Below are 12,493 nucleotides of genomic sequence, written 5' to 3' on the forward strand. Positions count from 1 at the left end.
ATGTAATATAGTCTAGGGCTAGTATTTGGACATTTAGCGGCGCTCTCTAATTACACTTATATACTGAATATACTATATGAATAGAGAAAAGGCCACACAGGTTTCAATATAATTGTGTTTGTATTTTAATGAGATAATTACTTCACAAATATACAACAACAGGACTGGCTTACAGGTACTTCGGTTACATAAAGGTCGGTAGCCTATTACGTTCCCATGTAAGGGACAGGAAGGTAAACAACCCCAAACCGTTGTTGAAGTATTGTACTGGCCGGTCAAGAACCCCTCTCTGATCTGATTGTACAATTCAGTAAACACCCTCGTTTCGATGTTAAAGCACCATTGTGTAAGATCAGTCACGTCGCCAGTTCCATGCGCGGGTCGACCCGGCCAACGGGCCTCGTTCAGTCACGGACACTCCCATCTCGCTTCTTGTCCGTGCGATCGTGACAGCACTTATTAGAGCCAATTCTTCTCCTGAAGTTACGGATCTGGCTACCCGACTTCCCTTGCCTAGGTTGGTCTATCGACGAGAGGCTGTTCACCTTGGAGACCTGCTACGTTATGGGTACGGACAGACGTGAAAATTGCACGTCTCTCTCTTTAGTTTTCAATGGCCCACCTGAGCGTACCGGCACCATGAAAGCCGCGGTGCTTTACGGGGCAGCTTTCCTTATCTCCGGGCAAACCGATTCCTGGACACGTGCGCCTTACAAAGAAAAGAGCACTCTTTTCGGGGCTCATACCCACGTCAACGACTTCGCTTGCGTTGCCGCGCCGGGCGAACATTTTCCCGTTCGCGGGAATGTTAACCCGATTCCCTTTCGGTATGCCGGGGCGGCTCGTGACGCACAGAATCCCGCGGCCGCACCCGCCACCGTGGGCCCGACGAACCTCGGAAGGACCCGAGGACCCAACCTCGTTACCGCTGGGAGCAAGCAGAGCGGGCCTTGGCGACGCGCAGTGACCACGAAACCGGGCCCGCACTTCCGAGTGGCCTTCGCTTATCACTCATGACCAGCTGACCCATGTCCAACTACTGTTCTCACGTGGAACCCTTCTCCGCTAGTCTTTGAATTTCTCGTTTGAATATTTGCTACTACCACCAAGACCAGCAGCCGCGGCGGCTCCACCCGGACTCGCGCCCGAGGCTTCTGCGCTCACCGCGGCGGCCCTCCTACTCGTCGCGGCCTGGCTCAGCCGGAGCGGACTGCCGTGACGGCCGGGTATGGGCTTGACGCTCCAGCGCCATCCATTATCAGGGCTAGTTGATTCGGCAGCTGAGTTGTTACACACTCCTTAGCGGATTAAGCTTGGCCACCGTCCTGCTGTCTGTATCAACCAACACCTTTTCTGGGGTCTGATGAGCGTCCGCATCGGGCGCCTTAACCCGGCGTTCGGTTCATCCCGCAGCGCCAGTTCTGCTTACCACACGTGGCCCACTGAGCACTCGCATTCCAAGCCCGGCTCCACTCGAGCGAGTCGGATACCTTACCTTGTGAAAGTTTGAGAATCATTCGCTTTACCAGATAAAACTGCTATCTGAGGGGAACTTCGGAGGGAACCAGCTACCTAATGGTCCGATTAGTCTTTCGCCCCTATACCCAAGTTTGACGATCGATTTGCACGTCAGAATCGCTACGGACCTCCACCAGGGTTTCCCCTGGCTTCGCACTGCTCAGGCATAGTTCACCATCTTTCGGGTCCCAACGCGCACGCTCTAGCGCGACCTCACCGACGGAGCGGTCGAGATCGGCCGGTGGTGCGCCCGCGCCGCGGAGACGGCGGGGATACCACCTCGGACATACGGACGGCCCTTCACCTTCATTGCGCCTCTGGGTTTCGTACAGCACCCTTGAGTCGCGCACGCGTTAGACTCCTTGGTCCGTGTTTCAAGACGGGTCCTGGTCGGGTGGACGATCGGACCTCGCCATAGAACCCCGGGCGCCCTGCGTGGCGCACCCGTCGACCGCACGACGGGGACCCGGCGCCTGCCCGCCATGGGGGCAATGGGCAAACGCGGCGGTGGATTGCCTGTCCTCGGTCCGACAGCGGGCGCCGCACGCACCGCGACTATAACTCCGGAGACCCGAGGGCCCCGGGCACCTTCCGCGGGGACGTGGCCGCCGTCGAACCGGTCGCGGAAAAACTGAAGCGGGTCCGCACGCCTCGACGCCGGCCGATCGGTCTTGCGATCCATGCTCGACCGGTGGAGCGCGGACGGACGCCGCCTGAATCCTCCGGGCGGACCTTGCGGGCCCACCAGTTTACCTCGGTTAACTAGCGGTTTCACGTACTCTTGAACTCTTGCTTCAAAGTTCTTTTCAACTTTCCCTCACGGTACTTGTTCGCTATCGGTCTCGTATCCGTATTTAGCCTTAGGCGGAGTTTACCTCCCGCTTTGGGCTGCATCCCCAAACAACCGAACTCCGAGGAGGGGCAGACCGAACGCCACCGTTGCCGCCATATGGGGCTGATAGCCGCTCTGGGAGAGGCCTCGATCACAAGGACATGGGCAACTGTCGACGGACGGAGAGCACCTCCCGAACGCCACAGTTCCCGCGCCCCGTGGGAGCGGAGATTTACCCTGGGGGCCAGGCACCGTATATCGGCTAGCCACCAAGCACCGCACGCGCGCCCAAGCTTTCCCGGCCCACCGTCACCCTCCCGCTGTCCCCCGAAGACCGACCCCGCCCCACTCTCCGCTGTAAACCCAAGATCTGCTAGCCATATACGTATATGGCTAGCAGATCTTGGGTATATGGCTAGCAGATCTTGGGTTTACAGCGGAGAGTGGGGCGGGGTCGGTCTTCGGGGGACAGCGGGAGGGTGACGGTGGGCCGGGAAAGCTTGGGCGCGCGTGCGGTGCTTGGTGGCTAGCCGATATACGGTGCCTGGCCCCCAAGGTAGCGGAGATTCGGCGCTGGGCTATTCCTGCTTCACTCGCCGTTACTGAGGGAATCCTTGTAAGTTTCTTTTCCTCCACTTAGTAATATGCTTAATATGTGGGTCGTCTCGCCTGAGCTGAGGTCGAGGAGTGGAGTGAGCAAACGCGCAAAGCGCTGCTCTTTGGCGACCGTCCATTCGTTGCGGACGGGCACGCCGCCTGCCGACGCCCTTCGCAGTCTAGCTCGCCGGGGAGAGAGTATCAGCTCGATTGTTAGGGCTGCGATTCGGACGGCCGGCGGGGATGCGCCAAGCCGGGTCGGGGTCGCGAGGAGGAACTCCCCACGGTCCACCCGAGCGAGGCGCCGCCAGCGCGAGAAGCAAATCGGGTTTGGACGCGAGCGTCTCCGCCGGAGGGAACTGTGAAAATCTGTCCTTCGGGGGACGAAGCTTCTACCGATCGCCGTGGAAAGCCGCCAGCTTCGACAAAGACACCCAGCCGCGCGCCAGGACCGCAGTCTCTCTATGCGCCCGAGAGCGAGAGAGATGGAGCGGTGCGACCCTCGGACGGACCCGGGGCCACAGAGTGCGTTCGAAGAGTCGATGATCAATGTGTCCTGCAATTCACATTACTTCTCGCAGCTGGCTGCGTTCTTCATCGACACACGAGCCGAGTGATCCACCGCTAGGAGTTGTCGTTTGATTTCAATTTGATTTCGCATCGAAAGCTTGTCTTTGCCTCTCGGCACCGTCGTTTCAGAGACGGGAAGAAGGCGTCCTTCAGAGTGAAGGACGGTGAACGAGCGGAAGGGCCGGGGGTCGCTCCGCGAACCGGGACCCGCCGTGAAGACCGCTGTGCCCCCTCGACAAAACGCGACCGACCGGCCCGAGCTGGGAAAGAGAGCCGAGGGGTCGATTGCGCTCGCCCTTCTCTTGAAGACCTCGGGGAGTGGAGCAGTCGGTCGAGACGCCGATGGCGACCGAGAACAGTCCTACCCTCTGCCCAAAGGAGGCCTTGGACCGCAGGATGCCCGCTCGAAGTCCGACGCTTAAGGACAGGTCACTCGTCCGCAAGACGGATTGCATCGAGTCAGAGACCGAAACGCCGCGCCGGGGTGCCGGGGAGGAGTCGTCTCACCTAGGCGCCGCCGTGAGACTAGCAACTCAACCCCATTCCGCGCAAACCCACAACGCGACGCCCCTCCGCCAGGATATAGGCTCCCCCACTTGCGCACGCCCGCCTAAAACTTTTCGCCGGGAGGACCTGACTCAGTCCTCGACCAGGCTACTCGGGGCGGCTCGCTGGTTTAGCAGGGTATAAGGAACGACGGGCTCACACTGAAGGCACCCGACCAACGTTTCAAGGAAGCTGCCAGGTCCCGCCGCCAAGTGGGTTGGCATGGGTGCTCCTGACACTCCGCCGGCGCTCCTCCGTGAAGGAGGAGCGATTGACGGCAGAGAGCGCCACCTTGAGAGAGCGGGACTGACCCGGGCCGCAGACTGCGTTTGAAGAATCGATGATCAATATGTCCTGCAACATCGGGGGAGGGTGCCGGAGCGTACGCGCCCGCAGTTGGGTCGGTCCTCGGACAAGATCGGACAGGCTTGCTCGGCTAGTTTCGCCGCCGTCGAGGCGGTACGCGGACGGGGGGCGTGGGGCTGGTGGTGGTTCACGGACCGTCGGCGGGCGGGCCGGGGTGGTGCCAGGGTCCTCCAAATGCAGACCCCGGTAGAGTCCTTTCCGGGTCGGTGGAGTCGGGGCCGGCGTACGGCCTGTCGACGGGGAGCGGTGGTCGGTGCCGGTGAGCGCACCTTCACCCCCTTCCCGAAGGTCGCTCACCCTACCTTGAAAGAGAGTGGTCGTTTTTCGTCTAGCGCGGGAAATGACGGCGGACACCGGGTCTCCGGTCAGCACACTCCCTCCCCAGTCGTTTTGCTACCCCGCCGATCAGGCTGCCGCTCCCCGCGAGGTCGACCGTGCCACGGGCGTCCTTACGAACCAGCGCTGGGGCAGGGTCTTCCGCGGAGGCGATGCCCAGGTCTTCGGACCCGCCAGTGAACGGACTCACCCCTTCCGTCTGCGTGCGAGGTCGCCTTTCGGACTCGGTGGTCGGACTCAACCGGCGGAGGCGTCGCCCGAGAGAGTGGGGGCTCGTCCTTCGCGGGACGGCTAGGGCGTTAACGGGAAGCAACGGTCGGTGTGGCCGGGAGTGCTGCAGCTCAGGCTCCCGAGGCTTCGCGGCCTCGCGGCGCGTTCCCGCTGTTCGGCGGCGTGCGGACTACTGCACGGATCGCGGATCGCTCTCTGGTGGATCCCCATTACGGCCGACTGCCCCCGTCACCGTTCTCTCGCCGAGGCGGGTTTTGACGGGCAGCGCCCGCGCCTCTGCCGGGGATCGTGTCGACTGGTGCAATACAAAAACACAGAGGAGGGAGGAGAGGCAGACCACCTTCGCTGAATTTCATGGACCCCTTTCCAAAGCGGGGCTTACCGAGAGGCTATTCTGTCTGGCTGCCCAATGGACGCTCATTGTGCTTTCGACGGCAACTCATCAGGTGGCGCAAGGGCCTGAGGGGAGGAGGCGTACGCGTTCTTATCCAGGTGCGATGGCATGCGACGATGCCGATGGACTTTATTACAAGGACGTTGACCTTGACGAACAACGGTGGTCCTCCTGTGTGTTTGAGCGCCCGTCCAAAAAGTGGCAGCGGCAACTATTCTGGTGCCTGCTGAAGACAATTTGAATATTGTCACACTGGTCTGCATGCTCTTGGTGAGGGGCATTGGCTGTCAGATAGAGTATAGAGCTAACTTAAAGTCGTGTAGAAGTTGTACTGGCTCCTTAGATTGCTAAGTTTAAGTAGGCACTACAAGCAACAGCACATATTGCAAGTTGCAACTCTGTAAATAAGATCAGGCATTGTGGAGCAAACTCTGAAAGGGCCTAATTTGAAATAGATAGCTTTGATTTCAAACTGCAGGCCAACATCCTGAATTTTTAATGTTTATAGCACTAGACAGGCTCCCTGTGGATTTCTACATGTTTATATGCCCTATTCACACTGCAAAGTACAGAACGAGGCCATTGGGTGTTAATGGATATTGTTCTCACCAGGGCAAGGAACCAGTCTCTTTAAAACCAGTGGTAGTGAAGCAGTTTTGTATGATATGAACTGTTGAAAATTGTACATACAATAAGGAACATTAAGTGGGTCATGATGTTTTTTATTAATAGAAAGTAACATTTGCAATATCCATATAGCCCTTACAATAATAGTTAAATCTGAACTTCTTTTGACTAATAGGTGACAGCATGAAGGCCCATGTAATAAATGTCCATATTGTTCATCAAAACTACAAAAAACTACAAAAAATTCATTCACAACTGCTGAACTAAATGTCTGTATAGCAACGAAAACTTGACTACCAGTGACAGAGCAAATAAAAAAATCTAAGAAAACTAGTAATACTCAAATTGATCAATCCAAATAAATTTATTGGTTCTCTGCAGCTGGTTGCTGTATGAAACAAATGGACTGTAAGATCAGCATGAAAAATACAACACTTTTAATAGACCCCCGTGATAGTCCCATAACATTATGTAGGAATAAGCTTACTGCTAAATGCTGGGGAAAAAAACAAACCTTTGAGATGTTTGAGATAAGAGTTTCCGGATGAAAGAATTTAGAATAAAATTTTCAAAGGCGGGGCTTTTCAGGTGTTGACAAGAGAATTTTGTGGTTGATCTGTACCTGACTGCATGGTCGGCACTGTCAAGCAACAATCCAATACAGATGCTGAACAGTGCATTCAATGTTTTAATAGTAAACATGGCAAACACAATGAAGAGTGCCAGTCCAAGAACCAAGAAATTACACTGGTACAAAAAAAGCTTCTTTACATTCAAGGGAGTTAACTTGGCAGAAAATATCTCTTATGCCTTGCTCAGTCAGTTTTATCTCTGAAACTTAACTCATTTAACAAGGCACTTTTCCTATCAAAAGGTCATGACAGATAAGGATAAATTCTACGACAAGGATAAAGGTTTCAAGCAATATTAAGTAAAAAATCATGCACATGTAGAAAATGTTTACCTGTCAACGTACAAAAAATCCATTACATGTACAAAGGAACATAGCTGCAACATGCCCAAGGTTACTTAGTAAGATGAGAAATTGACGGGAGAACGATCTCTGCCATGCTGCAACAAGCAGCCATAACATGTCACCATGGACGTACAGTAAGTGGCCGTGATGATAACCCAGGGGGCATAGGGATGTCAGATGTAGCTTCAAAGCCATTATGTTCCAATATAATGGAAGTATTGAAATTCATGTGTGCAATTGATCAATCTTCCATACCATCACACCTTCTATTTGACTCCTATAATACAATATGATATTGTATTTACTCTAAGAAAGGCAAGGTTGTGGAAATTACAAATACAAGAGTTGCTAGTTCTCCCAAGCATCAGTTTGCAATGTTCAAATATATGTCTCTGCAACATGTCAAATTGACATTACTACTACATGTATTTCTGTCCAATTCACACCTCCCACATCTGAACGTCTAGCTTAGATTCCTGGATAGTTCTAAGCATTGAAATCAACAGCGATTCTGATATTTCTGCCTGTGAGCGGCAAGACAAGAGAGATAGCAGCATCCCTCCAACTTCATAAGCTCCAATTTCCTGCTGAGATCTCTGGGCTCACAGTGCAGATAATTCCATACCATACACATGTTGGCTTTAATCCCCTGCAAGTCAGAAAGAAAGAGGTTGAGAAGCATGAAACCTCATTTTCATCACTAGTCAGTTTAAATGAATAGGATAGTAAAATTGTAGGATAATAAAGAACAATGACATAGGTAGGTATGATAATATCCCAAGTTGCCAATAACTGGTGTTTATCCTAGAATTTTTACGAATTTTCAATGATTTTAGCACTACTTTATCCACACAAAGTCTGCGTACTGTGTTGTGCGACCTTAATTTGACGCCCTAATTTACACATCCATTCTGGACTCGCCCTTTTACCCTTCTGTCGTAAATACACAAAACGCCCGGTTTGCGGCAAGCTTATCAACCCCAAAGTTGAGGGTAATCAAGGTTAATCTTGTCATTAAAAATTGTCCGAAAAGCAGCAACTTGTGTTGACTTTCTACCCATAATTTCCATATTTAATCTCCTCTTTTCGTAAAGATTCGCCGGTGGAAAGCTAACGTTATATATTGGTACACGAAAACACGCCCCCCTCCCCCACACTGTCAGACGTAAAGTTCCCGAGTCAATGTTGGCGATTGTCGACAAAATGACGGTCACTACCAACCATAACTGGCCGATATGTGGTCCAAGTGTCCACAGCGACACTGACAACACGTGGCGTGCGTTAATATTGGCGTATTTCGCCAAAGACGAACACAACTTACCCGGAGCAAATGGCCGGCAACATCGCGGGAGACCACGAACTTGTCCGATGTATGCCCTACCCTACTTCCGGAGCGGAACGCGTCATTTCCGGAGTACAAACAGAAATGATATAGCAAACAGAAATGATATAGCAAACAGAAATCGTATGGTATTTTGGAATCGTATAGTACCAGATTTTAAAACAATACCAACTTTCAAAAATAATAGCACCACATGTATATTCGATTTGAAAAACACATATTCCATGTTTATTTACATACCTATTCGATTTGAAAAACACATATTCCATTCTAAATTACATACCTATTCGATTTGAAAAACACATATTCCATTCTAAATTACATACCTATTCGATTTGAAAAACACATATTCCATTCTAAATTACATACCTATTCCATTTCAAAAAACGTATACGATCTTTTTGACACTGTTTCTGCTTCGTAGAGCCGGAGCTTGGTCACCACATGGTATCAATCGTCTATGACAGTACCTGACCCCTCTAATCCAAAGACAATCCCTTCCAACCATGAAATACCTGTCCCGGATGTTGGACACCATCCACAGATTCCACACTCAAACATTCCTGTCCTTGGCGCTGAACACCATACACAGACAAATACATCTGTCCTCGGTGCTGAACACAGCGCACATACAGGTAAGCACACCTGGTCCTGAACACCATCATCCACACACAAACACACCTTTCCTTTTTCCTTAACACCATCCACACACAAACCTACCTGTGCTTGGTACCGGTGCTGAAAATTATCCAAATACAAACATACCTGTCCTCGGTGCTGACCACAACGCACACAAAAGGTAAACACACCTGTTCTTGGTGCTGAACACTATCCACACACAAACACACCTTTCCTTTTTCTTGAACACCATCCACACACAAACATACCTGTTCTTGGTGCTGAAAACCATCCAAACACAATCATACCTGTCCTCGGTGCTGACCACAACGCACACACAGGTAAACACACATGTGATGACGTTGTCCTATTACAGATGTTACCACCGAGGGAATGTGAAATTTTAAGATAACTATTGAGACTATACTTGCGAAGTATCGTGGGTCATGAACTTTTCTCGTGGCAACCGGTGGCCCGGATTCGCGAGTATACAGTCAACGATTCACGTTGTCCTGTAGATAGAGACTCATTTACTCCTCTGTGAAGAGTTCTGGGAAAGGCCATCCTGTATGAATATTGAGATCACATTGACGTCAGAGCATCGTGAATCAGACGCCGTTTTACTTCATACGCTCGCAGACTGCTCTCCGTACCTCCACACATTCGGCAGACATTTCGCATGGGTGAAGACTTCAAGACCAAACCAGATCCCTGCTTAATACTCTGTAAGTGGTGAGTGAATCTTAATACTATTTTCGTTGTCTAAAACCCTATTTCTATAGACCTAAAATACATGTAGCAGCGATCCTTGCAACTGTCGAATGCAAGGATAGGGACGATCTTCTGTCAAAGAAAGGCCTCACTGTGCTTTCGTCTAGGCCGAAAAGATTTCTATTTAGTCTTAGCTTGGAGGCTCGCTCGTCAGTAACGAAAAGAGCTTCCTACTAATAAAAAGTACTGGGTGGTTGCTTCATTCTTATTTGAATTGTGTGGGACATAATTGAAATTACCGGAAGGATGCAGTGTCAATACAATGTTTGTTTAGCATACAGCAGATATGTTTGACGCTCAAGTCATAAAATGCCTGTTAAAATTTGCATGCCACTACAGGAACACTTTTTCTAGAATTGTATTTAAATTTTTATGTGTTTAGTCAATGTGTATGCACGTCCGTGTTGTGTGTGGTTGCTATGGGTAAATGTAACGTTACCTACCTGAAACAAAGAAATCCAATCTAATTCAATTGATGACGCACAGGTATGGACCGATGAGCTTTGTAGCTTCCTCGGATCCTGTGAACTGTAAGTTTTGCGGTGTCCGATTACTGACAGTTTTAAACTTTAAGAAAAGACATTAGCGTACCAGCTTAAATTTTTTTCTCCTATCTTCTTTCAGACTCCTAAAACTGAATCGGTTGTCAAACCTCTAAGTACCCACGTACTAGACTCGTGATAAATGCCAAGTCTCATCCATGCAAGATAGGCAAGCGTGCCGTATTGTTTTCGACTAGGGCACAAAATGGCGCACTAAGGCCATTTTACTACTGCACTTCAGACCTTTGAGGGCCAGTAAAACAAACAATAATCTATGGAAGTTCGGCAAAAAGAATAACCCGCCATTGTTTTGTCAAATATGGTAGAATCTAGCGGCAGTTAAAACTTAAGACAGTACAAGTATTTTCAAACCAAGAACGCACCAGGACACCATAAGAATGGGCAATTTAAGGAACTAGAAAAAATTGGCTGGCATCGCAGTAGCAAAGTAAACTCTCCTGTCATGAATAGATTTCTGTTCGCGTCTCTGCTCTTGTTGGTCACTACAAAGTCCGGTATTTGCGATCAGTGCTCTAATTGCAGGACCTACGAATGCGAAGTGGTTCCCAGGTTCAATTACTATGTCGACTTGCACTGCGATGGCCGTAATATCACTTCCTTCATTCAAACGACCTATTCTCGTTTCGTTATCCGATTCAATTTGCAAAATAACCTGATAGAAACTATCGAGCACTTCCCACCGATGGCTAGCCTGCAGCTGTTAAATCTTTCTCATAACGCCATCAGTAACGTGTCGTGGGAATCGCTGGGCAACATGCCGGACTTACTGCAGCTTGATCTGTCGTTCAACCGCCTGACTTACGTGGATCTGTATCCTCGAAGATCGTTGATACGCTTCTCAGTGATCTACAACAAGTTGGAAACCTTTTCAGAGGAAGATCTCGGCATTTTGCCACGCGACCTGATCGATTTGACCACAAGCTACAAGCTCTACGTTGAAGGGAACCCCCTGCGCTGTGATTGCCGGATGGTCTGGCTGCAGAAACTACTCCAGGGGCTGGAGAAATGTCAGACCGGTGGGGAGGGACGATTTAGTGAGGCATGTAAACCAGCCCAGATTCACCCGTTGTACCTGAGTCTCAGTCGAGGCCTTAGCTCTGGTTTCGTCTGTAACTCTCCAGAAAACGTGCACAGTGTGTCCTTATCCAAAGTTGATCTTTCTGTGTGTGATTACGGGAACTCTGTCTCTACACCAAGCACACGCCTAAGCGTACAGCAAAACGTACATCCAAACGTACATCCAAGCGTACATCCAAGCGTACATCCAAGATTAGTCAATGGCACAAAGGCAGAGGCTCCCAGCGCATCGACTACCGACCACACCACCCACGCAGTGTCACTTTCCTCGAATACATCTCTTATCCATCGGACAGATTTACATGGTGGCCTTGATTCTGACAAGCCGTGGTACAACGTCAGTCTACCAACTCTCCTCAAAGTCTTGGGGTCAGTTGCAGCCGCCGTGGTGGTTGTGCCAGTGGTTGTCGTGCTGAAGAAAAAATGTGGCGCCAGGAGATCTGGAGAGGCCCCGCCGCCCATACCACTCATCCCGCTGCCTCACATCCAGAACTCGTTGTACTACGGCAACAACAGCGGCGGTACAGCCCAGGAGATTCACGACTACGAGACCATAGAGAATTAGTGAGGACACTGTTAGGGAACAAGAACATCTCTTACGTACAAGTTGGCCAGTGTGCGAGTGTTAGTGTTGCTCTCCCTCCTCTCTCTCTCTCTCTCTCTCTCTCTCTCTCTCTCTCTCTCTCTCTCTCTCTCTCTCCCTCTCTCTCTGCGTGCGCGCGTGTCAGTGTGTGCGTGTGAGTATCTTTATGTGTGGGGAGAAAGGAAGTGAGTGTGTGTCAGCGCGTGTGTGTGCGTGCATGCGTGCGTGCGTGTAAAAGATAAAATCTATCCAAGCAACAAGTACTGTAGTTTGATTTAGAACGGTACGTTCAGAATTTAGGACCGTCACAGAGACCACTTTTGGTTGTAGGATACAAGGAATTCTACCCTGTTACCACATTCAAGCTCTGTAAGATAAAAGTAGGCGACATTTTCATAGTGAGCACGAGAAGACGCACTGTCACATTAGCCACCAGCAATTCATAATCTACACCCACAAATGTTTAAACTGAGCATAGAGTGATTCATCGAAGTACATGTGTATCAACGACAAGCTCCAAAAGCTAATTCTAGTTGAACGTCAACA

The 12,493-nt window shown here is 50.5% G+C and overlaps 1 long non-coding RNA gene and 1 pseudogene across 1 annotated transcript; both read right to left on the reverse strand.

Moving 5' to 3' along the window:
- Positions 1–3,443: 3,443 nt before the first annotated feature.
- On the reverse strand, positions 3,444–3,580 carry LOC136447991 (5.8S ribosomal RNA; annotated as a pseudogene).
- Positions 3,581–6,130: 2,550 nt separating this feature from the next.
- LOC136447467 (uncharacterized) lies at positions 6,131–8,753 on the reverse strand. The gene is made up of 2 exons (XR_010757724.1): positions 8,315–8,753; positions 6,131–7,642 (listed from the first exon to the last, which is right to left on the reverse strand). It is a non-coding gene; the product is annotated as an uncharacterized lncRNA (long non-coding RNA).
- Between the last annotated feature and the right edge of the window lie 3,740 nt (positions 8,754–12,493).

The sequence above is a fragment of the Branchiostoma lanceolatum genome, chromosome 13, assembly GCF_035083965.1.
Source record: "Branchiostoma lanceolatum isolate klBraLanc5 chromosome 13, klBraLanc5.hap2, whole genome shotgun sequence".
Lineage (NCBI taxonomy): Eukaryota > Metazoa > Chordata > Leptocardii > Amphioxiformes > Branchiostomatidae > Branchiostoma > Branchiostoma lanceolatum.